This window comes from Protopterus annectens, chromosome 10.part0 (genome assembly GCF_019279795.1).
Source record: "Protopterus annectens isolate FY-2018-M chromosome 10.part0, PAN1.0, whole genome shotgun sequence".
Taxonomy (NCBI): Eukaryota; Metazoa; Chordata; order Ceratodontiformes; family Protopteridae; genus Protopterus; species Protopterus annectens.
The window spans coordinates 584,303,600-584,330,825 of record NC_056744.1 but is presented as its reverse complement, the minus strand read 5'-3'; positions in this window follow the sequence as shown (position 1 = coordinate 584,330,825).

Genomic DNA, 27,226 nt, shown 5'->3' with positions numbered 1-27,226 from the left:
TCCCCACTGGCACAGCTATAGAGTTGAGATCTTCACTGAGTGGCCAAGCCAAGACCTCCAGCACCCTCTCTGTCCAACCAGTGCTTTGTGCCCTTGCCCAAGTAGTTGACACACACACACTTTGAGATTTGATTTACATACAAACACACACGCACCTAGGAAAGGTTGGCACAGGTTTATTAGCTGCGCCCCCTTTTGCCCAGACTATAAGATAGCTATCACTGCCACCAGCCAACTTTTTATCAGCTACTTTATGGCCTTTAATAACGAGTGTCCAATCTTACTGTGTAATGTTACCATTAACCCATATGGTAGTTTGATCAAGAGCAAGGCAATTAGGAGTGGCCCACACAGTGTCACCAAATAAATATGCAAGTACACTCAGAACATAAATATGTCTTTACACACAGATCAGCTACAATGAAAGTTTTACATATATTTAATAATAAATAACAAAAGAACAAGAAAATACTCAGTAAACAATCACAGTTACATCAGAGTTCAAAATCACAGGAAATACTTAAAACAACATTGTAGGACAATCTCAAATAAATACAGAAAGCATATAAGCTATACTTCGCTATATTCCTGTCTGAATCTGAGAGAAATTACTGTACCCTAGTTAACTTACTTACAGAACAACAAGCAGGCAGATGCAGTGAGTGGGTTTTCCAGGTGATGTTGTCAAGTCAAAGATAAAATACAAAATTCACTAATTCTTGCAGAGAGTTCTTAAATTAATATCTCAAATATTGTTGCTGGGATACTTGCAGCATGACATCACTTCTTGTCATCTGACTATCCCAGGTGAAAATCTCCACTGAAGCTGGTAGCATTTAGCATATCTATATGAAAATACATAAACAAGGACTTTTCTTAGATCTATGGGAAATGGTGGAAGTTGTAAAATAATTTACATTCCCCCATATTTAAAGACAATACAAAAAAAATTCTAGTTCTAGACATTATGTCTGCTGCAGCACTGAAACTATCTTTTTATGGTGCACTTATAAAATAATTTAATTTCAACTATTTTTCTGATGTTTTGCAGTTTAACCTTCTATGTGCCAGTTCCCACTGTTAAAATATATGCATTTACACAGTTACAATAGTTTATATACATTTCTGTTCTTTTCCATTAGGGTATACTGCAGATATATCTTTAAGATGAGTACTCTACAGCATACCTTTTCAGCACACATGTCTGTACAAACCATCTTATATGACATACAGTTCTAATACATTTGTAACACAAGAATATGAATCATGTTGATTCATAGGTTCATAGGTTGGTACTAGGCTATCGGCCCTAGGGCCTATACAAGCTAGGGCCTATACAAGCCTAGCCATAACAATTCACTGGCTATTTCTTCCCACAATATTTACTTCCCTGGACCTCTGACTAGAGGGCGACTGACAAGATCCCCGGGGTGAATTTCCTATCTCCCATCCAATCATCAAGGTTCCTTTTGAAGAGGGCCAAAGAGGCACTCTGCTTGACATGTATGGGCGGTCTGTTCCAGAGTCTGGGGAATCTCTGGGTCAGGAACCTATTCCTCCAGCATGTTTTGTTCATTGTGATGACATAGTTTAGATCTCTGGAGCATGTGGCTCTGAGTGATTGAGATTTCTTTAAGTGTAGCATGTCCAACAGCACTGGGTTTGACATGGCCTTGTATGTTAAGCAGAGATCACCTCTGAGTAGACGATATGTGACAGAGTATAGCTGGAGTTTTTTTTAGATGGTCAGCATAGGGCATCTGCTTTAGGCCTGTGATTCTTTTAGTTAGGTATTTCTGGGGCCTTTCCAGTTGTTGCAGATGTCTTGAGAGGTACATACCAAATGGGGCGTTGTATTCTATAATGGGTCTAATGAAGGATTAATACAGTGGGACAATCACCTACTTTTTTCTGGATGAAAAGCCCTTAGTGATGAGGTGTGCCACAAAGAAGGATTTCCTGACTGCTGTGGAAATATGGTTATCGAAGGCGAGACCACTGTCCACCTGTGTCCCTAAGTCTCTTATCACGCTTTCAGTGTTTAGTGTACTGCCACCTATGTGGTAATTCATGGGTACATTTGTTTTCCCAAAGGGGGTAACTATACATTTCTTGACATTGAGCTTCAGCCCATGGCTCTGGCACCAAGCATCTGTTTCTGTAAGGCCCTTTTGTAGAATAGCCACATCATTTGGGGATTCAATAATGGCTCCGAGTTTGCAGTCATCTGCAAATTTTGTTAGCCAGAGTCCCTTAGTGTTGGCCTGTATTTCAGAGAAATAGATGCCAAACAAGAGTGATCCCAGGACTTAACCCTGAGGTGCTCCACTTGTCACTTGTCTGGAGCTGGATTTGGAGTTGGCTACTTTTACAGTGTGGGTTCAGTCAGTAAGCCAGTTGACAACCCACTGAGTGATGTAGGGATTAATGCCCAGCTTAGTAAGTTTATCTATGATTCCAGAGTATGGGATGGTGTCGAAGGCCTTGGCGAGGTCCAGATAGGCTGTGTGGACCGCCTTACTTGATATTCACTAATGACACATAACCATTTACAAAATTCCAGACAGCTGTGCTGGCAGTATCTCCCTCTGTCACACTTCTATATAAATCATATTAATATTCACAAATGACATATGATTATTTACAAAACTCCATATAGCTAGGCTGCCAATATTTCCTTTTGCGACAATATACAAAAGACAATTATTTTTTATTGAAGCAGATAGTACGAGACTAGCCAGGATGCATTGAATTGTGCTCCGAGTATGTGCTGATGGCTGCATTTTCAATTATGCCTAACAATCGTTCAACCAAACGGTTGCCTTAACCTTGCAGTACCCCCTCTTTATACAACTTTCAAAAACCGTCGATAGTTTTGATTAAACATTATTTCATTATGTAAATAAACAACAATTTACAGCAGTCATACCTGACAAAGTGAACTTGTGAAAAGAGCCTGCATCTTGTACAAGCTGAGGTTTACTGTTTTCCTTGAAAAATGGTCTTGAGATTCACCTGCTGCAGGTTTTCAAGTTGCTGATCTACAAGTTATTATATGGCATGATGGGGTTCAATGCCTTTATATGCACTTATATCATGTAAATTTGGCTTGCTAGGTGAAATGATCATGCTAATTAGGAGTCGCTCATTATTGTTTCTGAATTGCTGAATTGGAGTACCAAGACAACGTGCTAAGCACTGCATTCAGTTCTATTCAGTGCCGTTTACATGCCATGGTACCTACAGACAGCACTGCATATGTTCCATTCACATCCTGCCTCTGGCTGAGATTTGTAATTCCACATATACCTGTATATTAGTGGAGTTGTTGTAATACATGCTTTCATAACAACATATAAATGGATACAGGACTGCCATGTTTCACAGCTTAAAGTGTCATTGTGGACATTTATTAACTAGTACATATCATAGTCCAGTCCACCTGTCTTTGTGCAGAAGATAGCTCATTTGAGAAAGTGCAAAATTCCTGCAGTTTTTCCCTGCTTCTTTTCAGTCAGAGATCATGGCTGGAAAATAAGAGAGTAGTGCTTTTTTAGAGTATATATGTGGTGTGTGGAAGAGGCCAAATTCTTTCTCCACTTCCTCCATAAAGATTACAACTAAATGCTCTTGCAGAAGGAATATCAAGGGGCTTGCTATAAGAGAAACCTGGTATAGTTTTGCTCGAGCTATCACCCATACCTCTGGCATACCACCCATGCAGGAACAGCATCATCACCATTATAGTGACATGAAATGCATTTTTAGCAACTTCTGTTAGCTACACAAACAACCTGCCAGTGCATGTCATCCAGTGGTCTTACATAGTGCTATTTTTCTCTCCATAGCCCCTGAAGCTACTGCAAAAAAATGTGCAGCTGCATGGCATGAGAATAGAGTGTCTAAGAGAGCTCCAAGGTGAGTATACTTGTTACATACTGTACAGATTTTAATGTTAACATTCTATTCCCGTAATATAGATGGAGTTTCATACACTATAAGTGTAATACATTACTGCTACTGCTGTGCTAACTTTCATAGTTCGAATGTAGCAGTATGACTGTTGGATGGTATTGTGTATGCATGCTTTCATATACTTGGAAAAGGGTGACAAAATTATTAATGCTTTGCTTTCCCATTCTGATTGTGCAAATGGTTGTTTACTATCCCTGTTCATAGGGTCATAGGTTAGAAACACAAAAGATTCCACTGTGAATGGTCCCATTAGTGTTAATGACAGACAAAAAACATCTTTTGCTCCCAAAATTTAATGAACATTTAAAAAGTCACATAATAGTACATGAAAAACTTAAAAACAAACAAAAAAATATATATTGCATCTCTGTTTTTTAATTCAGCCCATCCTGATGTCTTGGGCTCAAAAAGCATTTGACTTTTTTCTTCAGCAGTCATCAACTGGGATTCTGCACTTATTTTTGCTGAAATCATGCCTGAAATGTTAGAAAACCTTTTCCATACCATAGGCTGCAACAGCTGGAGCCTTAAAGCTGTAAATATTAATAAAAGCATGTACCATCTGCAGTGGAATATTTTGTGTTTCTGGTCTTGACTTTACATTGTGGTGCCACTTTTGTGGTTATCCATAGATTCATGGGTATTAATGAGGATATTTATCTGTCAGAATCTTAAGAAGCCTTGCCTTATGTTCTTGTGTTGGCTTTCAGCCTTTATATTTTGCATACAAATAACCCAGAGATGGTCTGAACAAGGATGTGTTGGGACATTTACATGTTTACCCTATCCATGAGGGATAGGGGTGCTAAACCAGGGATACATGTATCCATCCATTCATCTAAGTTATGTTTGATTAGAGTAGGATAATTGCCTTGCTTTACATGCAATGGGGATGGTTCCAAAGAAGGGGCATTCTTTGTGATATAAACCTAACCTTTAAACATGCTAAATTGATTTTGCAAAAGAGACTTGAGATCCTCTTAGTTGAATTTCAAATGTGTACTAGGTCTGACAGGATAGGGTCTGTTGAAGTGCTATACACAAGGCAGAGGTTGCCTTTCAGTATACTGAGAAGAGGTACAATGCTTTGAGATGATCTGCAGAGCATTTCTGATTTAGGACCTTGATTTCCTTAGTGAGAAAGCATTGTGGTCTTTCCAGCTGTTACAAGTATTTGGAGAGGTGCATATCAAAACTGACATTATACTCAGTGATCAGCTAAAATGTGATGAGTATAGGGAAACAATTACAGCCCTCAGTTTAGACACAACATCTTTAAACAGAAACTGCAATGATAAAGGACTTTCTTACAACAGTGGAAATGTGATGAAAGGACATTTCATTGTCAACAAAGTTTCCTACTTCCCTAACTACAGATTAGATTTCAGGGCATGTGGTCACTGTGATAGTTACAATGGGAGTCATGCTGTCTGAATCATAAGATTATACACTTCTTCACATTTAGTTTTACTCTGTGGTTTTGACATCAGCTACTTGTTTGGGACTGGCCTTATTGGAGGATCTTGTAATATTCATTTGGGAAGTGTGTTTTTACATCCTTCCATTATACTACCTGTGAGGTGAATGTATATAATTTGCCTCCGACAGCCTTGTACTGTGCATTGGACTAGAGACTTCATTTGGGTTGTCAAAGTAGATCAACATGATAAGGCTTTCCTTATCAGAATGCAGGTTATAATGACTGTAGGTCTGAGTGTCCCTGTCCTGTTATGTCTAATGAAATCCTTGACAAATTAACAGATGTGTTTGTGGTTTATTCAAACACAGTACCTCTAATATTTTCATAGTAAAAAATATATGATAACTTCTCTTTTTTCATTATATCTGAACTTCTCTCTACCCCCCCCCCATTCTCTTTGTCACTGTAGTTTCTATTAAAAACATGTATTTGAGCTATTATTTTGTTTGCCACCATTTTATTTTACTATTATATAGAACAACATCAAGACCTGCACCCATCCCTCTGACAGGGTATGCCAGCCTGCCACAGGTAGCAAAAGCAGCACTGCTAGCACCAACACCAGAAACACCCACAATATCTATGCCCCAGTCTGTAAATGTCACCTCCATACCTTCTTCACCACTTGTAAAGGCAGCCCTGTACCAGATGTTGCTACTGTTGTACCCACTGGCTGTAGTCGCAGTGGAGGTGAAAACTTTCCCAACCATCATCAACTAGCAGACATGGGGGAAAGTCATCTACATGAGGTTAGATGACTGAATCGATCATAAGGAGACCCTCTTCTGGTGACTCATTGAGTCATGTCTCTGTCCCACAGTGGCTCCTCCATCTAAACCAAGGCCCAGTGCTGAGGGATCCCAGGGTGGCAAGTAAGCTCCCACTTAGTCATAGCTGGCAGGAACAGCAGCTGTAAAACCTCACCCTACCCCATCTTTGCCCACCCCTGTTTGTTGTACAAATCTCATGTCACCATTGTCTTCCCTCCTTTTGTCTAATATTTCCTTCACCATTGCTATCTGCCCTCCTTCATTGTGTTACCATACTCTCTCAGTCTTGTCTGTCTTCCCCCCTACCTTACCTTAACCCTGTTAGTGTCCTCTTACTTCTCTTACTTCCTTCCCCAAAATTACCTTCTCTTCATTTATAAAGAGCGAGTAACTAATACACAAAAAACAGTTTTTACCCTATCATCTCCTCCACCATCCTGTTCATCCCTTAAGTTTTTACCTTATGTTTTACCCTCTTGTAACTTCTGCTTGTCATCTGTTTCATATTGTCCCATTTCCATCCTTTAGTTTTGTTAAAACAATAGATGAACACAACTAACTTATGGCCATTTAAGGCATCCAGGTCACTACTACTTCTTTTTACATCTGGACTCGTGGGATCAAGAAGAGCATCAGTACTCTAGTACAACACATGAGCAGTGATACTGCTCATGATATAGCAAGAAGATTGGTTGCCATATTTTAGACCACAGACTGTTGTGTCCAGCTGGTATTGTACACTACTTATTGGGCTTTGCTGCCACTGATCATGCAAATGAGCTGACCACAACCCCTGAACAGACTACAGAAAATGTTCAGTTACACAGTAGGCTGCCTGAGCACCTCAGGGAACACCAACATGAGTACACCTGTTACAAGTAGTATAGATTTACATGTTAGAAATCCAATCACGTATCATTGCAGTGGTCTGGGTAGGCATGAGTTTTCCACTGGATTTTCACATTATCAAATGCCCAGAGTATTATTTTCTTTTTGGATGGGTCTGATTTGCCAGCAGTAAATTATACTGCAAATAAATTGTTATCCTACAAGCAAGTTATGTCATACACTGCCAGTTATTTAGGATGCATTCTCAAACACTGCAATGGTTAACATGCCAGGCTAATAGTTTACTAAAAGTACAGCAGGTATATAAGGAAATATTTGTTACACTACAACTGTGGGTCATTTGCGATTTTACATGTTATTTGGAAAAACACAACTGCCAATATAAAAAGCATTAAGAATAAAGGCAGATAAGTGTTACACCATGTATACAGTACTGGTGCTAAGGCTGCATATTCACTATTGGATGGAAGCAATAAAGTGTGGTTACATAGATGTCACTGGATGCAGTTTTCTATGGACTTATATATGTAATTCAACATGTTAAAATGATGCAGTCCTACTATTAGCAGTGGGACTATTTACCCCCCCCCCCACAGTGTTTTCATACTGCAAGTGTATGATACAAAACATCTGTTTGTTGGATTCTAGTTCTTTAAGGGTGTTTCTTACATTCTGCAAATGTGGTTATATTTGATTAGTGTTCTACCCCATTAAATAAAAAAAAATAAAAAATAAAATATAGAAAACTAAGATGGTTCTTTACACTCTTTTAATAAAAAAGAATTATTCTCTCTCTTTCAATATATATATATATATATATATATATATATATATATATATATATATATATATCAGATGATCGAGTTTTAATAAAAAGAAAATATATATATATGTGTGTGTGTGTGTGTGTGTGTGTGTGTGTGTGTGTGTGTGTGTGTGTGTGTGTGTGTGTGTGTATGGGTCTATGTCAGATGATCACATTTTCAGAAACTCAAAATTCATGCAGTTGAGACCATATGATCAAGTTACTGAAAACTCAAACATCAAAAAAAAAAAAAAAACCTCACAAAAACCCCCCAGAAAAATCTACCTTTTTTACATTTTTGCAGTGGGGGCTGCACCTGCAAATTATATATACTAACTCGATATTGCACTACAGTGAGGAAAAGGGTAAAGTTCCTGATTCACACTGTACAGTGATCTCCATTCAAAAGCTTTGGGTTTTCAAAAACTTGATCATATGGTTCTAACCATATGAATTGTGAGTTTCTTTTTTTTCTTAAAACAGTTTTATTGATTTTAATTATAACAAATTTATAAGCAATCACATAAAAATATACAAATATATATACTACAAAACTAAACATTTGATAACATATATTTATCCCATACAGATATATGAATAAAATTAACAAAAATCATAAAAACTAAAGTATATACAAAGACATCCAGTATTCATGCTTAGATTACAATACATTTATCATGTAATATAATTCACAGATGAAAAGGGCAAAAGTTTATTACCTTTATGAAGTAAGTTCATATTTTCCCAACAAAGTTTGTAAGTTGACCTACGAATGATGTTCATATGTCCTTCTAGTTGTTCTAGAAGTTATGGTTTTAATTTGTAAATGACAAACCTCTTTTAATATATTAGTGAACTCATGAAAAGTAGGAGGAGATTTTGAAATCCAATTTTTCGTTATTGTCTTTCTAGCCACCGCTAGTATGGACCAAAGAAATGGGTATTTTATTTTGCTAACACACTGTGGAATGGATGTATTAAATATAACCAAAGATTTGTTTAATATGAAGTTATCTAAAAAAAGTGCTTGTAATAAATCATTTACATTCTTCCAGAATGTGATTAAATCAGGACAGTCAAAAACTATATGAGCCCAGTTAATGTCTATATTAGAATTACATCTATTACAATTGTTTTGTTTTTGTTAATTCTATTCATTAATTGATGTGTGTAAAATGATCTGTTCATAAATCTCCAAGTATATATTTTCCATTTCAATGAATATGATATTTTCCCGGCTGATTGTAATATATTAACTTTGTCTTGCTCACTTGGGAGATTATTATTAACTGAATTATAGTAGTTCCAATAGTTATGTGGACAACAAAATATTATTCTCTTAGTACTCTGTATATAAAGAAGAGATTGCCTGACTATGTGTGTTTATGTAATAAAATTGATTGAAAATGTTGTAATAAGATCTTAGAGTCGAATGTATTGCTAGATAGTATTAAATCTAATTTATTATCTAAATATATTAAAAGAGATTGTATGTCTAGCCATGTGGAGTTATCAAATCCATATTCCTGTATGATGTAGTCAACTGATTTAGTCTTGTATTCAGATGTTAATTGAAACCAAAATGTAAGCTCATTATTTTTGAATAAGTTAATCTTGTTAGAATCTGAGGTTAAAATATCTCTTGTGTGAATGCTATAGGGAACAACAAGAAAAAACAATCTTTGTATTTGAGATGTTTATATATAAAATTCCTAAAATTAATTATCTTCTTCTTCTTCTTTTGGCTTTTCCCAGTTAGGGGTCATCACAGTGGATCACCTGTCCACTCATGATTGGCAGTGGAGTTTTACAATGTCGAGTTGTCAGCCTGGCATCCAACCTTTCACAGAAGGCACACACACATGCACGCACTCACACCTAGGGCCAATTTGGAGTGCCCAATCCACCTACAGCATGTCTTTGGAATGTGAGAGGAAACCAGAGCACCTGGGGGAAACCCGCATGACCACAGGGAGGACATGCAGACTCTGCACAGAAGGCACCCCAGCCGAGAATCGAACCGGAGAACCTCTTGCTGTGATAGTATGTAAATAGCTGTTAATATGTATGGCAATTATGTGGGTGACAAAATAATTGTTTAATATCCATAAAATGGGACTATTTATTTATTCTAATTGATATGTTGATGAACTGTGAGTTTCTGAAAACTTGATCAACTGATAAGGACACGTATAGATATATATATCTGTTTGTATGCTTGAGCAATACTAAATGTGGTTATAATGTCTGTAAATAAAAGAGAAAAAAATTGTGAGTTAATATTTTATTAAATTCAGGAATAATGTCATGACTACCTGAAGTTTTATTTCCCTTTAACCTTTTAATTTGCTCCTTTATCATTATCAAACCTATTTTTCTAATGTTTCATATGCTCCAAAAATATTTTTGTATATCCCTATTTTCTGCATGAATATCATTTGGATTAATTTTCTTATAGTATTTTAAATAAAATAGTTGAAACTTTGTTATATAGGACTTCCTAAAACTATGCATTCATTATTTTTTCTTTTTGATAATAGGTGTTTTTTCTTCTTCTTTTGATATTTTTTAAGTTTATTTTCTCAAGCTTTTTCTGCAGATTCAATGAATCCTAATCCCATTATTTTTTTCCTGTTTTTTTTTTTTTTTGCCCTATGTTCTTCCTCTCTTTTTAATCCCATGTTGAGACTTTCTTCATGTAAATATGCTTTCATGAAGTCCTATAGGATCTCATCAGAAGCTCTAAGTACTGTTGCAGTTCTGTTAGAAAGTATTATATTTTTAACATTGTTATATATGCAGGCAGTCTACTGAAAGAAACCCATTTTCTTGAATTTATCATTATTGTATAAATAATTGCATTTTTGCATTCTGATCTGATAAAAGACATGTTATCACTTTCATCTTTTCTAATGTTAAAGCCAAATCATTTGAAATATGTACCTCATCAACTATTGACTCCATACACAATTTATAAGAATAATTAGTGTTAAACATAAATTTGATTTAAACAAGTTATTAACATCTACAGGGTTACATCAATACTAAAGTATAGCTGATGCTTTCATTTTAGGTCTGTTAATTGCACTAGTATAAATTCCTTTAATTGTGTGGTTAAAATATCTTGCCATTGTTATAGTTTCCCTTCATAGCCAATGACTGTGGATTTTCCGGTAACACCAAAAATATTCGGAATTCCCAAAATCCACAAAGATTTAAACAACCCCCCAATTAGGCCTATTGTTTCTGTGACTGGCTCAAAAACATATATTGACTTTTGGTGTAATGATACTCTAAAGTGTTGCACACATATTTTGAATGACTTATGGCACTGTCTTGTAATCCTTCAGAATATATCCATCAATGATGAATTTTTATTTGTCACGGTAGATGTTATGAATTTATTTACTTCTATACCACATGATCAGGGGTTGATACTTTTTGGAGAAGCCTTGCTTGGTAAAGAAGGCATTCACAATGTGAAAATACAGCTTTTGATAGATTTGATGGAATTAGTGCTATTCAACAATTTTTTTTGTTATTTGAAGGTGGAGTTTTCCATCAAATAATAGAGCTTGAAGAATTTATTTATTATTTAAACTCCACCACAACATTTTTGAACTTTACATATAAAGCGAATAATGAGAGTATTGACTTTCTGGATATTTCATTAAGTTGGGACAAAAGTAGTAATAAATTCAGTTCCAGGGTACACAGAAAAGAGACGTACTCGAACTCTTTTCTCCATTATAGTAGTTGTCACCCTAATTTCCAAAAAAAAGAGTATAGTAAAGGGTCAAATGGTCAGGATTTCAAGACTTACAAGTATTGAGAGTGATTTTGAACAGGAAATGTACATCCTAGTGGGTATGTTTCAAGAAAGAGGATACCCTACTAAACTATTGATTAGAACTGAAATGAAATACGTAGAAAAAGAAAAGAAAAGTTCTTACCTATCCTACATACAACTTTTGGGAGTACATTGACAAAATCAAAAGTGACGGATTATGACATCACTTTAGTTCTTCCTTTTAACCATGAAGTTGCACAGATATGGACTATTGTTAATAACACTTGGAACCTGGTTTTAAGCCCTGACATCAAAAATTTGTTAGAGTTGGCCACTAGGATAACTTTTTCTAGAGGTGCTAACCTTAAAAATTTATTAGAGAAACCATTTAACAAGAAAAGGATGGTGTCTACAATGTCAAAGTGCAATATGCGTAAGGCATGTAAATTTATTAACACTGTCCTGTACGTTATGGTTGAAGGTTACTATAGCTTTATTCCCAGTCCAAGTTACTGCAATTATAATGCTAAAATGGCAGTGTATATAGCTACTTGTTTGCCTTGTTCAGCGTTTTATGTTTGTAAAACCACAAGAAAATTGAAAGAAAGAATATTAGAGCATGTTAGGGACATTAAAAAGAATAAGAAAGAAAGTGCACTTTATGATCATTCTGTGAAATGTGAGGGTTTTAACAAATTCCTTTTCTTTGCTATAGAGAGAGTTTTTGACCAATGTAGAGAAGGTGATTTGAACTTATATTTAGAGAAAATAAAATGGAGTTGGAATGGCAATTGAGAACTAATGCCATGACATTCCCAGGTATTAATGATAATGTGTCATTGGGTTCTGTTTTGAAATTAAGAGCATTACAAATTTGAATTCAATATTATTAACTACGGGTATGCATATATTAGCAGCAGATAGGTGAAGTCTGTTTCCTAGGTATGTTTTAGTTTGGTAGGTTTTAGAAATGTTAGTATGTTATTAAAATTGTATTTCTCTATAGTGTTATTATTATTTTATAATTATGATACGTTTACATATATATATATATATATATATATATATATATATATCTTGATATATATTATAATGTTTTTAAGTGGCTTTTTTATCATATATATTGGCTATGTAATTAACTTTTTATTGCATTATTGGTTTAGTGGGGCTGTTGTATTTTTCAGTAGTATAAATGAAGTATTTCTGTCTGTTTAAGTCACTCTGATGATGCCCTGAGGTTACAGGGTGAAAGTGCTTAGTCATTCATTAAATGGTTCATTGACTGTTCCTTCTTATCCGAGTGTGGATTCGTTCAGCGTTGGTGTTTTTTATTATTTTTTTATTTCTTTTGTTTTATTAGTTCCTGCTCTTTTGAGCAAGTTCATTTTATTAAATGTTTTTGTATTTAACTACTGTATGTTTTTCAGAATGTACTGTCTGTTAGTTCTCCACTTTATGGGGCTGTATTGAATTTGTACTATGCTGCACACTTGTAATGAATCCCTATAGTGTATGTGTATGGCTTTGTACTGAAATGCAGTATGTTTTCCAGAATGCACTGTCTATTAGTTCTCCACTGTATGGTACTGTACTGAACTTGTACTATGCTGCTCATTTATGTATCCTTATAGTGATATAATTGTTTATCACATATTACACTATATGTACTCTCTGACACTTATACTATGTTTATGGAGCTTTTCTCTCCAGGCATCCACTGGAAATGGACTCACCTTAACCCAGTGGACTATATCAGTAAACAAATGCAAATAAATAATAAATAAATAAATAAACTATTATCTTCATATGCTTAGCATACTTTCACATTTAGTAACCAAATCTATAGCTACTATAATTATTTTTGTACTATACTATTTCCCTACAAAATGCCTCTAACATGTTATTTCATCCCTACTATGTTATTATGCAGACTTCTATATAGTTACTCAACGTGAACTTGGTCAACATTCAGTAGCATGTTGAAATATAAGATGAACAGCATAACACTGAACACTGTTCCTCAAAGAAAATCATTGCTGGCACAATTTCTAAGTATGTGCAGGCAATAAATCACTGGTTTTGGAAGATTTCCCACTTCTTCATAGGACCTTAGAAGATTACTAGGCTAACGGCTTAAGATCCCTTACAAGCCTAGCCAATATAATCAAATTTTACCCAATATGTGACACCTAGGGGCAAGAGGATGGCATGGATTTCTGCCTGTGCATCATGGCCGGCCTTAGGTATAGGCCAACTAGGTGGCCGCCTAGGGCGCCGCTGTAGCAGGGGCGCTTTTCCAGTATTTATTTGGTGTAGGTAGACCAGGTTGGGGGCACCTGGGTGGTGTGGGGGGGCACTGTGGAGCCCTTTTGCCTAGGGCACCAGCTGACCTAAGGCCGCTGCTGCTGTGCATTGAGTATCTTACAGACTACCTCTGTCCATAACAGACATAGGCATTACCCCAGGGGCAAATGTGAGATTTCCCATTCATTGATCCAAACTGCATTTGAAAAGGACCAAGGATGGGCTCTGCTTAATGTGAATAAGAAGCTTGTTCCAAAGAAGGGGCGATCTCTGAGACACATATCTGTCTCTCCAGCATGTTTTGTTTGAGTTACTGACTATGATTAGTTCCCTAGATCAGGCAACTATTGTGCTGTTTTACTTGTGGATGTGTAGCAGCTCTAACAGGGCTGGATTTGTGTGTGCCTTGTAGGCTGGGCATTGGTCACCCCTCAATAGTCAGTAGGAGACAGAATTAAGAGATAGGGCTTTTAGTCTACCGCATAGTTCATGTTGTTTATACCCTGTATTTTCTGTGTGAGGAACATCTGAGGTCACTCCAGCTGCTGTAATTGCCTAGTCAAGTACATGCCAAACAGTGCACTATACTCGATTATTGGTCTAATGAGGGATGAGCACAGTAGGACTATAATTTCCTTGGATGTGGATGTCATATGTTTAATTATAAGTTGTGCCATATAAATGCATTTTTCACTACTGTGGACACATGGCAGTCAAAGTTCAATCCACTGTCTATCTGTGTACCTGGATCTCACACCTTTTAGTGCACCCTAAAGGGTGTGCTATTGTTATTGTATTTTGCAGGGGTATTTGACTTCCCAAATGGCATGATAATGCATTTTTTTTTTTGCATTTAGTTTTAGGCCATGGTTCTGGCACCAATCATTTGTCTGATCTAGATCCTTCTGAAGGATATCTACATCACTGGGAGATTCAATGATTGCCCCAGCTTGCAGTCATCAGCAAACTTTGTCATTCAGAAGCCTTCCACATTTGTCTTGACTTCAGAGAACTATATTCTGAACATGACTGGTCCCAGTACTGATCACTGTGCTAGATTCACCCACTTTAACCACATGTCCTGTCCATCTACCAATTGCCTCTCCATCTGGTGACATGGTAATTTATGCCCAGTTTTGTGTGATTATTTATAATACCTGAGGTGGGAATTGTGTCAAATGCCTTAGCAAGGTCAAGGTGCGTGGTATGTACTGATTTACCCTCATCCATGTCCTTAGTGACTTTCTCAAGAAATCCACTAGATTCAATAGGCATGACCTGCCTTTGACAAAGCCGAACTGGGTCAGCTCCAGTGTTTGGAGGTCTTCTATGTCATTATTTATCAGGTCCATGATTATTCTTTCCATGGCCTTACATATAAGCCTAGTCAACCTTAAGGTTTTGTAATTTCCTGGATTTGTAGATAGTGCCCCTTTATGCAGAGGCATGACTGTTGCTATCCTCAACTCTACTGGGACAAAGCTAGTCTGGAGGCTGTGGTTAAATAGAGAAACTAATGGCTCTGATAAGTCCTGATTTAATCCATTTAAGCAGTAACCTGGTATATTGTCAGGCCCCATTGAAGCTGTGTTTTGACCTTTAGAGAGCACAGTTGCAACCTGTTCTTTTGTGATAATTGGCAGTGGAGTGGTGTTGGGTATTTCTTGGAGGAGAACTGGGGGTGTTGGGGAGGTGAAATTTGAGCTGAATTTGTTGGCTAGCAGATTTTCTATGCCTTTCAGCTGAGTATAGGTGATGCCATCTACAACTAATTCCACACATTGTTGGGTGCTGCCCTTAAGATTGCAGACATGACTGACAAATGCCTTATGGCTATCCTTAGCTTTGGAGGCTATTTTTACTTCAAATTCTGCTTTCATTGACTTGAGTAGCTCCCTGATTTGCTTGTTTAAACTAATTGGGGACTTTTTGCTCTATTGTGCAGAATCCTTCTTACTTCTCAATAGGATTTTCTTTCTTTTAATTTATAACATATTAATAACAGGGCTCTTCCAGGGTGGCTTGTTTTTGCGGTTTGATCTGAGTTTATTTCAGTCTGGTATTGCTAATTCTGTGTAGTTGTTTATATGGTCATACAGGGCTTTTGTGTTTGCCTCTGCATAGGTTTCTGAGTTTTATGGCTTTGGAGAGCTTGGAAACTAGTTATGCCAACCCTTAATAGGGGGGTAATTTACCTTAGAGAAGTTCTTAAACTTATTCAAGTTGGTGTGACCATGGAGTTGGTATATATATTTTGATTGTATGGGTAGCTTGCTTGATTTTTTCAGCCTTCAATATTTCAGGCCTCATCAGCTTTCAGGAAGTGGGCATTTCATAGCAGAAGCTACTATGCAAGAAAATAAATGTTACAGATTAAAAGATGTATAGATACATACATACATATGTTTGTGTGTGTATAGATAGATAGATAGATAGACAGAGACACAGATATAGATATTATACTGATTAATTTTACTACATATTTTTCCTGTAGCATAACTATGCACTCTTTACTTCTGTAAAACCATATACTTCATTTCCATTTTAATTTTACCCCATATGTTATAATAGTCACTATATTATGTGAGACATTTCCATTGAATTGCAATAATAACTCTGTCTAAATGTTTCAAGCATATACATTTCTACTTTAACTAAGTGCTAACAATGCTGTACAGCTTAAAAAGAAAGAAAAAAAATAATTTACTTCAAGACAAGTTATTAAAATACAGAGCCTCAACAGGTAACTCAGAATAAAAATATTAGGGTTGCAGCCATTACAACCAGGAGAAACATGAGAATGCTTTTGACCATTCTAAGTGTCTTTTACTTGTTGCATTTCACACCTCCCAGGTTGCTAGATAAAAGGAACTTAAAATTATTCTGGTAAAGCAATTAAAATGCAAATACAGCTTTCATGTCTGTAAAGAAAACGTCCTAACAAGTGGCAGTTTCATATACAATAGAGTCTTTGTAAACCTCAGAAAACAATGTATTCTTTATTCAAATGAGAATGACAGGAATAAAGAAAAAATAATTCAGTAGAAATAGCAAGTAATGACTCATTTGCTAAGCAAACAGAAGTTTATATTAAAAAGTTTTTGTTCTTTATAAATTTCTGTGCATCACTTGTAAATACTGAAATGTGATAGGAAAAATTTTCCCTGAAGGGCTGAACGTTCATGGTAACATTTTTCTTTTTAATTATAATTGCAACTTAGCAAAATCAGAATGTTGCAAGCATGCCTCACCAGAAAGCCGAACTGCACACAAGCAAGTCACTAACGGGGGTTGTTGGAGACCATGAGGATTATTTCAGCCACTCATTCAATGAGCACATATATTCCAGTAGTTGGCTCAAAGGAAAGAAGCAACAGAAGTTCATGCTGACTGATGTTCAATGGAGCTGCCTGCCAGTGACCACTTAGGTAATATAATTTGTCTTACAGCTTTTAGTCTACTTGGATATTTTTGACACTGCTTAAATCAGTCATTGTTTGGCTTTGTGGTAAGCTTTTAAGCTACAGTGCAGATATTCTGGGTTTAAATCAGGTGGTTAGTTTTTTTTTTTTTTTTTTGGGGGGGGGTCATAAATGGTAAACCATTTCAGGATGGGGAAATTTCTTTGCTTGAGGTTAAATATAGCACACCTCTTAACTGTCCAGCTTTGTGCAGACTGTTCAGAATTTTGACACTTATTTTTGCTCTGTCACCATAAAGTTAAGGTTTCTTGCAAATCTCTGAGATTTGGAAGTGAGTTGGTATAGTGGTAGTGGTCCCACTTGCTAAACTAAAGAGAACAAGGTATGAGGCTGAAGTCATACTTTTGTTTCACTACATAATGATACTCATTCGAGTTCAGGATTCATATTCTTCAGAGATTGTATGCAAACACAAAGTTGTTACTTTAGCAATTTTCTAAGGTTATAAGAGCAATATTTAAAATATTCAACATTTTGGACATTTCTCCAAGTGTCATAGGCTTGTCAGATTTATTTTCCAAGAAATAGAGAGGTTTGTAGATGGCTTGTCAGTGGGGTGGTGTGGAACATTAGCCATGTTTTGATGGCATAGGTTTGTTTATGGGGAAGAGTTTTCTCTTCTTATTGTGTTGCTCAGCTTGGTTGAGTTTTCATCTGTGGGCAGGTAGTTTGTGTTCCCTTTATTGTTGAGGTAATATGATGTGAATGCCTCTGTATTGCTTGTAATGATTAACTAATTTTACTGTGGAGATTTTCTCTCCAGGCCTCCACTGAAAATGGACAAGCATCCAGTCAGATTTAACCTATATCCCAATATGAACCTATATCCCAATTCATGTTAGACATAGCCTCTCGCTGACCCTCTTCAAGTGAAATTTGGACGCGTGGATGTTAAATCACAAATTCATCCCTGGGATCTTTCCTGTGTCCCTGCTAGACAGAGGCACAGTAAACTAATCTTAAAAGGGTACCTTCTGTGACCTACTTTACAAAGGCACAGTAGGCTAATCTAATAGGGAGGTGGAAGCCAAATACACTCTGGCTAGGCTTATAAATGCCCTAAGGCAGATAGCCTAGTATCTACCTATGAACCTATGAACCTAAATGTAAAATAAATAAATAAATAAATAATAAATAAATGAGTTGAGCTGGCACTGCTGAACACAAGGGCTGTTCCTATCATTAGTGCATCTCTAGGTGGAAGGGGTGTACATCTGTCCAGTCAGTGTGTCCCAACATTCTGGTATGCCTACAACAGCGGATCATCCAGAACAACTTCCTGTCAGCACAAATCTGGGAATTCAGTCTTCCATTTGCATGTTTAATTTTACTGCTCGCCTTAATCAATAACAAATCAACAAATAAATCAACAAATAAATAAATAAATAAAAGCTGGTATAACAAGTATAACGTAACTTTAAGGAGTAGTACTTGCAGACTGACTCCTTCTTGTTGCTTTGTGTTAATAGTAAGACATTAGAAAACATTAGCTACTTGCTTTGTACTGCTCTTTCATTCAAAATAATGGAAATCAAAGAAATTATAATTTTGTTCAGACTGCATTTGCCAAACAGGTAGCTACTCACAGTAAATGGACTACAAGTTAGCATATTATAATTTATATATTAGTGCTAGAGGAAGAATATTTAGTAAAAGGAGGTGTGTTCTATTTATAATACTTTTTGAAGACTAATTTATGCAATTGTAGGAGGAGAGTAAGTAGGGTTACCACCTGTCCCACTTTGCGAGGGACAGTCCCTCTTTGGGCAGTTGTGCCCTGACAAAAAATTGTAAAAATGGCAAATGTCCTGAGATTTTAGGACAAAATTATTTCCTATATTTTATGTAATAGTTACATAAAACAGTTATTCTGTATCTAAAATACCTAAATGTTATAAGAAACAGAATAAGAAACTAAAATGCTACAAGAATAAGCTTTTATTTAGGCAAAAAAGTTAAGTTCTATCCTTTGCAATGACCGTGGGTATGTGTTGGCCTGTAAAATCTGATGTTTGTACCAAAAATGTCCCACTGTGGCCATTTGAAAAAGTGGCAACCCTAAGAGTAAGTAGCTTGGGAGTAAAAAAAAATGCAGGAATTTTGCAAATGTATTTTCTTTGATGGGGAGAGCATAGGAAGGCAGGCCAATAAATACAGCACGAAAATGAAACATATAAATGTTTATTAGGTTAGCTTCTCACGGCTGGTGTATTTTGCATGTCTTAAGGATTGCTTGATAGTTTGTATCTACCTCATCACTGTATCAGTTTTCCTAGTCATGTGGGCTTCCCCTCTTTCTTAGAACAACTGGACTTGTCCTTTACTGAATCATGCATATGTGCACATACTGATCAGAACTCTGTTCAACTTCTTTTACATCATCCCTCTCCCTTTTTTTTCTTTTCTGTGAGAATCATGGTCACTAGCTTGGGTGCTATTGAGTCAGGAAGATTGTTCTTGAGTTTTAGTATTTTTTAGGGCAATAATGTTTCATCTTATTCTTTCTTTGTACGGGGCAACTCTTGCTTTAGGACTGCAGGACTGCAATCTTGTTTGCTTTTCATTTTTTACTTTGATCATGTTTTCCCCATGAAACAAGCAAATAGTTGTTGTCAGGCAGCAGGTCTTTTGTGGAAAGAAAACAAAACAAAATAAAAAACGAAAAGAAAAACAAATACAACCTTTTCTCAAGTCCCAGAATGACTCACACATGCGTGCTTTAGATTGGGAACTCTCCCGGAACTCACAAATGCAAGTTTCACAGATTGGGAACTCCAGACTGCTTTGTCAGCAGTCCAGATAGGAAGAAAAGACATCTCTGCCCTGCAACCCAGAAGTCTATGTGGTGACGACTACACAGAAGGGAAGACGTCTGCAGGCAGGGGCCTTCTCTCACGGGGAAACTGTTAAGCCTGCGCAGGACTGTAGATGTACTCATGGGGACTGTTACTGGAGCCTTCTTTCTTGGCACAGGTAGGTAACTGAAACAAAAGGTATGTGTGTGTGTGAAATGCCCGAAGTGCTATATGGTGGTGGATAGAGAAAAGGCTTGAACCCTGTACCTTGGGCCCAGGTGGAAAGAGCCTGAATTCCCTACCCACCACCATTTGTCAAAAAATTGCAGATTTTTCACACATACTTGTTCTGTTCCTCATAAATTCTGTGGTTCCTGTGTTTTTGTGTCCTTGAAAAATCAGTGGTGCAGTGGTAGCATTGATGCCTGACAGCTATAGGTTCTCTGGTTTGATTCTTGTCTGGGGTGCCTTATGTGTGGAGTCTGAATGTTCTCCGTGGGTTTCCTCTGGTGCCCTCCCATCTTATAAAGACATGTGTCTGTCTGGAGTGTTTCTCCCTGGACCTCAGCCTGAAAATTGGCTTTTGATCCAAGTCAGACTTTCCTGGTTAACAAACGTTAAATAAAAATGACAAGCATTTGAATTTCAGACTTCATATTCTTCAGAAAGTACATGGTAACACAACAGCTTTTATTCTAGCAATTTTCTAAGTTTATAAGATGCATATTTGAAATTTGTCCCTATTTTTGGGACTGTGTTCCCCCATTATTGGCTTCATCCAGGTTTTTTGTGCTAAGGTTTTGAGCTATGGTAAGAACTGAATTCACTGAATATATTTGGGGGCTGTATTCCCCCATTACTGGCTTTGTCCGAGTGTTTTTTGCTAAGAGGCTGAGAGCTATGGTGAGAAGTGAATTCACTGAATATGTTTGGGGGCTGTATTCCACCATTACTGGCTTTGTCCGAGTGATTTTTGCTAAGAGGTTGAGATCTATGGTGAGAACTGAATTCACTGGATATGTTTGGGGGCTGTATTCCCCCATTATTGGCTTTGTTCAGGTGTTTTGTGCCAAGAGGTTGGCAGCTATGGTGAGAACTGAATTCACTAAATGATAGCCATTTACGTTTCAGTCCTCCTCATTTCACAAAGCAGCTGATTTGGCATAGTGGTATGTTACTCTGACTGTTTTGCCCAGGGTCCTGGGTTTAAAACTTGGCTGTGAAATGCATGGAGGTAGCACAGAATTTTATTCTAGCAACTTTCCAACATTAAACAAGCAATGTTTAAAATGTGTCCTAGGTTTTTGGGCTTTTGCCCCCCCCCAAATAAATTTTGGCTTTTTCCAGATTTCTTGTACTGCAAGGTTCAAAAATACAGCTGAGTGAGTAGATTTTATAAGGAGCTGAGTGCTGCAGAGGAGCAAAAGTTTATTGCTGCTTATGCTAAGTTTTCTTGCATTGTTAATAGCACAACAGGTAGAGTACTTGCTTTTGATGCAGAAGGCTGTGGTTTCTACTCTCACAGTACATAGATGCATTGTTGATACTGTATTGCGTTGCAAAGGGGGTGGATGCTGCACTCCTTTTTAGCAAAGATACCTAGTAACTATGAACCTGTTATCAGTTTGCCATCCATTCCTATTGTAATATTACTAGCTTATCAATTTTTAGTGTAAGATAAACAATGTATTCCTCAAGGGCAACATGCACTTTATTTGTAAATGAAACAATGAAATATAAGGTTGTTTGGTAGCAGCAACCTCTTCATTAGTTACAGATCTCTTTAATGGGGAATTATTTAGATTACTTTTACTTCTTTAGAGATTGTGCATATGTACTGATACTGGTGGACTGAACAAGTTTGAGTAGACTTGTATGATGGAAATGTTCTGAATTGGGCAGTTTTGTCATTATTGGTGCATGCATTTTGTTTCATTATTTACTGAAAAAAATTCAAAACAATAAAGTTAAAATGCCCTCTAAAACTGTACTGTATTGTAGAAAGAATATAATTTAAAATAATCATGAAGGTATATGAAAGAGCTTGTGTATGTTTCGTGTGCAAGTGGCCTGTGATTTGAAAACAGCCCAAACCGAAAGTTAATCTTTATCTGCCACTAGCAAAAAGTATTTTCTTTGAATGTGGGTTTCAATGCTGTTTAAATTAATGTGAGTTTCAATTGTAGAGAAGTATTAATGCTAAGTCTGTATTCATTGTGAGACTGAAATGCTTTGATTAGCAGGTATCTATTAGTGTTTGCACTGTAAAATACAAAATAAAACTTTCAAATGAAGTCCAAATCATCGCAGAAGTAAAGCAGTATGCACATTAGTGCTTATGGCAAATGTGGTGAACTAGCCAAGTAATGGTTCATTGGAATGGCTGGAGGGGGGAGGCTCCATTCGACCATGATTTTGTGAGGGAGGAAGGGCAGCAAACTCAAAGATAGCCCTGGCTGAACTATACCTCTCAACTGTCCAGATTTTTGCAGAATGAATAGATTTTTGCTTCTTATTTTGGTTTGTTCCTCATAAAATTTATGGTTTTCTGCCAAATCATTTAGGAATGAAGTCACTAAATAATGACAGACACTGAGTTTCAGACTTAGTAACCTTCAGAAAAATTCATTCTAAAGCAAGACCTGTTGTTCTATCAACTGTCTCATTTTATCCAAGAGCAATTTTTAGTACTGTTTATATGTCCCCCTAATATATTTGGCCTTGTCCAGATTTGCTGCATTAACAGGCTGAGAGGTATGTACAAATAAATTGCTTTACAGAATTAGGCATATCCAAACCTCTCAACTGTCCCTGATTTTGTCTCAAAATGTTACTCTTCCCCTAATAATCTCTCCACAAAATGGCAATTTTGGAAGAAAACATGGAGGGTTTACAATTAATAAATAACTGTAATAATCAGAGTTATAGATTACTATTATTTCAGAAATGTATGTAGATTCTTTTATTTTGTCAGCTGCTCAAGTTAGCAGTCCTAATATTAAAAAGTGTCCCTTCTTTGACAGGTTCCCAGCTGTATTGTGTGGATATTTTATATTTGTGCATCACATTTTTGGTCCATTTTTCATAAAATTGTGTTTTTTTTGGCAAATCAGTGGCAAATCGTTAAAGGCTGAAGTTAGAAAATAATGATAAACATTTCAGTTTCAGATTTCATGCCCTTCAGAAAATTCATACTAATACAAGACCTACTATTCTATTATCTTTCTAAGTTTATAAGAATAATATTTAAATATAAATTGTCCTTATTTTAGGCTTGTCCAAATTCTATGTATGGCTTTGTTCAGATTTCTTGCTCTGAGGTTGAGAGGTATGACAAATGTGTCAGGGCCATCACAGTCAGCCAGAGACATTTCAAATTGTGACATACTTGTTGCACCCCACTCCCCCATGTAATGACTCTGGATGTGTCCAAGCAAGGCAAGGAGCAGTTATGCATTGTAAATGTGCAGAATACCCCCCCATCAAAGGTAGACACAAGTACTACAGTGGCTTTTCATCTGTCCTTGATTTTGCAGAATGTTTTAGTTTCTGTCATATTTTTATACTGTTGATTTATGCTTATTATTATTCAGAAAATGCCTGTTGCTCTGTGTTTAAGTAGCAATGCTTTAATGACCATCAGATAAGCTTGTCTGAGATTGTAAGATGCAGGTAAGTTTTAATGAACATACTGTCAAAGAACTGTCAACATTGAAAGCCTTTCTGTTGTTGACATGCAGAGAATACTTACGTAACTAGATAACGCATGTGCCTTGGGTATTGAAATGCATATGACAGTATTTGTAATAAAGGACAGGATTACATTATTTTAAGAAGCTCATTACATTTTTTGGAGACTTGCAGTCATCTTTGCAGACTTTACCTGCATACTAAACATAATGCCAATCTATCGTGTGTGGTCCATAACCTGTGCAGTAATCCTTTAAGCAATGTATGTTGAGCTTGTTTCTTGTTTGCTTTTCATTTTTTACTTTTTTGGATAAGAAACATTTTTACAAGTGGGGGTATCACAGAGATTGCCACTTTCAGCATGTCACTTGATACTTTAATAAAGCTGAATATAAATTATAATTAGAACTGCAGTGCAAGGAGAAGTGGTTTGAGTTGAGTGCTGCTTGTTTTTCTTATACTTGATTTTGACTGGCATTCCAGTAATATATTTAAAAAGTAATTTATTTTTTCATGCCTCACAACCTTTTTGTTTCCATCTAGATATTAAGGTAGCTGTCATGCAGCCTCTGCATTGAAATATTTTTTCTTCTACACTTCATTTTGTCTTAATTGGACTCTCATAATGATGGTTTGGCACCCAGGGTGGCGTATTTAATTAAAGTTACAGTTTTTGTGGTTTTGAACATATCTCCTCCCCTTTCTAGTTGGCCACACGCATTCCCATTGACCCCACCCATTCAGCTGTCTACTGCAGCCACCCTTTGATTTGAAGTCACCAGCTACCACTGCTAGACATTCCCTCCTTGCAAGTTCTGAAGGACAGATGTTGGCAACTAACTCTGGAGACATAATCCCTCTTTTCAGATTTGGGGATGGCACATAGTCAAGAGAGAAGCTTGCCTAACAGAAAGAGAGTTCAACTAGGCTGCTTATTAAAATGTTGGCACTAAAATGTTGTGTTCCAACAATCCAAAAAAAGATCAAAACTATGGGAAAAGAACAAATCTGGAAGGTTGCTCTTTTCTTCTGAACTTTGTTTTCGCTGGAGGACATGTCCTCCTGCACCTCACCAACTCCAAGAAAGCCATACCTAAGAGAAAAAGGCACAATCTGAAAAATGGTCATGTCAGACTTAGTATATGTAATTCTGTTTTTTCAGTCATTCAGTCTCCATGATCCAGGACTTGTTTTAACAGGTCCCAACATTCCAGATGGTAGCTCTTCAACCATCCTTAGAGGAGGATACTTTGATTGATGCCACTCAACCAAAAAAAAAAGAGAGAGAGAGATATGACCCAAAAGTATATCCATAACTCTGTTGACATGCTGGGTCCATTCTCAGAAGATATTCAATAAGTTGAAAGTAATGACAATATTGCTGCATCAGAGGTATCCATGCCTGTTGGGGGTAACCAGTAGATGATTATTTAATCACATTCTTAGATTCATTGCCTTAGGGGGGGTAGGTCTAGGATATTTGACTTAGTTTTGGAAAGGATCTTTTAATCCACACTATTCATACCTGTCAGAACTTCCCAAGGGCTACAAAAACCTTGTCCAGATCAGGTTTCTTCTTCACTGCCAATGCAGAACCTAAACTCCCTTTCCCCACCTGTCGAAGATGGCAGGTCAAATGACCCAGACCTCAGATTGTCTCAGTTTCTTGACCCAATGACCATGAATAGTTCTACTAGGTCTGCCCTGCAGTGGTCAGGCATTGCTGCATATGTTTCCTTGAATATCAAAGAGAAAGCCATTTGGGATGAATTCACAGGATCTTCTTCTTCTTTCGACTTTTCCTAGTTAGGGGTTGCCACAGTGGATCACCTTGTCAGCTCATGATTGGCAGTGGAGTTTTACAGTGCCGCGTTGCCAGCCCAGCGCCCAAACTTCCACAGAAGGCACACACACACACATGCACTCACACATAGGGCAAATTTAGAGTGTCCAATCCACCTACAGTATGTCTTTGGGATGTGGGAGAAAACCGGAGCACTCGGAGAAAACCCACGTGACCACAGGGAGGGCATGCAGACTCTGCATAGAAGGCACCCCAGCCGAGGATCGAACCAGAGAACCTCTTGCTGTGAGGTGACAATGCTAACTGCTGCACCACCGCGGCCGCCCCCTATTGCCATAAGGGCAGAAAGAGCTGCAAGGGCTGCAACAAGGTTTTTAGACACAGAGTTGTCATCCTCAAAAATTCACTTAATGCCTTTAATGTCAATTAAAACCAAATATCCTGTGAATTCATTTGGGATGTATTCACAGGATATTTGGCTTAACTGACATTAAAGGCATTAATTGAATTTTTGAGGATGACAACTCTGTGTCTAAAAACCTTGTTGCCGCCCTTGCAGCTCTTTCTGCCCTTATGACAAAGACAATATCAGGAACTGGGACATCTGGGTCCCCCTTTTGCAGTCTACATCAGGATTTTCATTGAAAAAAGATCCAAGCCAAGCCAACCCTCTCTTAGCTTCCTTTCTTTCCATTAAGGAAGCCCACCAAATCCATCTGGGGGGTGGTTCTGCTTGGTTTTGGTATAACCAAAGGTTCAGGAAATTAAAGGCAACAAACAAGGCTCTTATGTGGGATCAATGACACCTGGATATTTGGCTCAGAGACATGCTGGACAAACCTTTTTCCCTGGGCATTGACAACCTAACTCAGAAGTAACTGGAGGTGAAATTTGTTGGACCTTCAACAATGAAAAATGTTCATGGCCTACCTGCAGGTTCACCCATCTTTACTCCGTGTGTGGTAAGGCTCACCCTGCTACTATGGGATAAAGGCCATAGCCCAGGGGTCTGCAACCTGCGGCTCTGGAGCCACAGGTGGCTCTTCCGCCCTTCTGCAGTGGCTCCCTGTAGCTTTGAAAAATAATGGCCACTCTACCACACCACACACACACACACACACACACACACACACACACACACACACACACACACACACACACACAGTGATTGAGCGATAAACTTTAAATATTGCACTTATAAACTTGCTAGAATAACAATTTCTGTTGCCATGCATTCCACACACACAGAACAATTGAGAAATCTCATGGCAGCAGCATCTTATTATAATGGTTTCTATAATCTCAAAAGTCTTACCACAAGAAATCTGGACATGGCCACAAATAAAGGGGAACGAAGGAACAAATATAGGAATGGACTTTCAATATTGCTCTTATAAAATTAGAAACTTGCTAGACACACACACACACACACACACACACACACACACACACACACACACACACACACACACACTCACACGT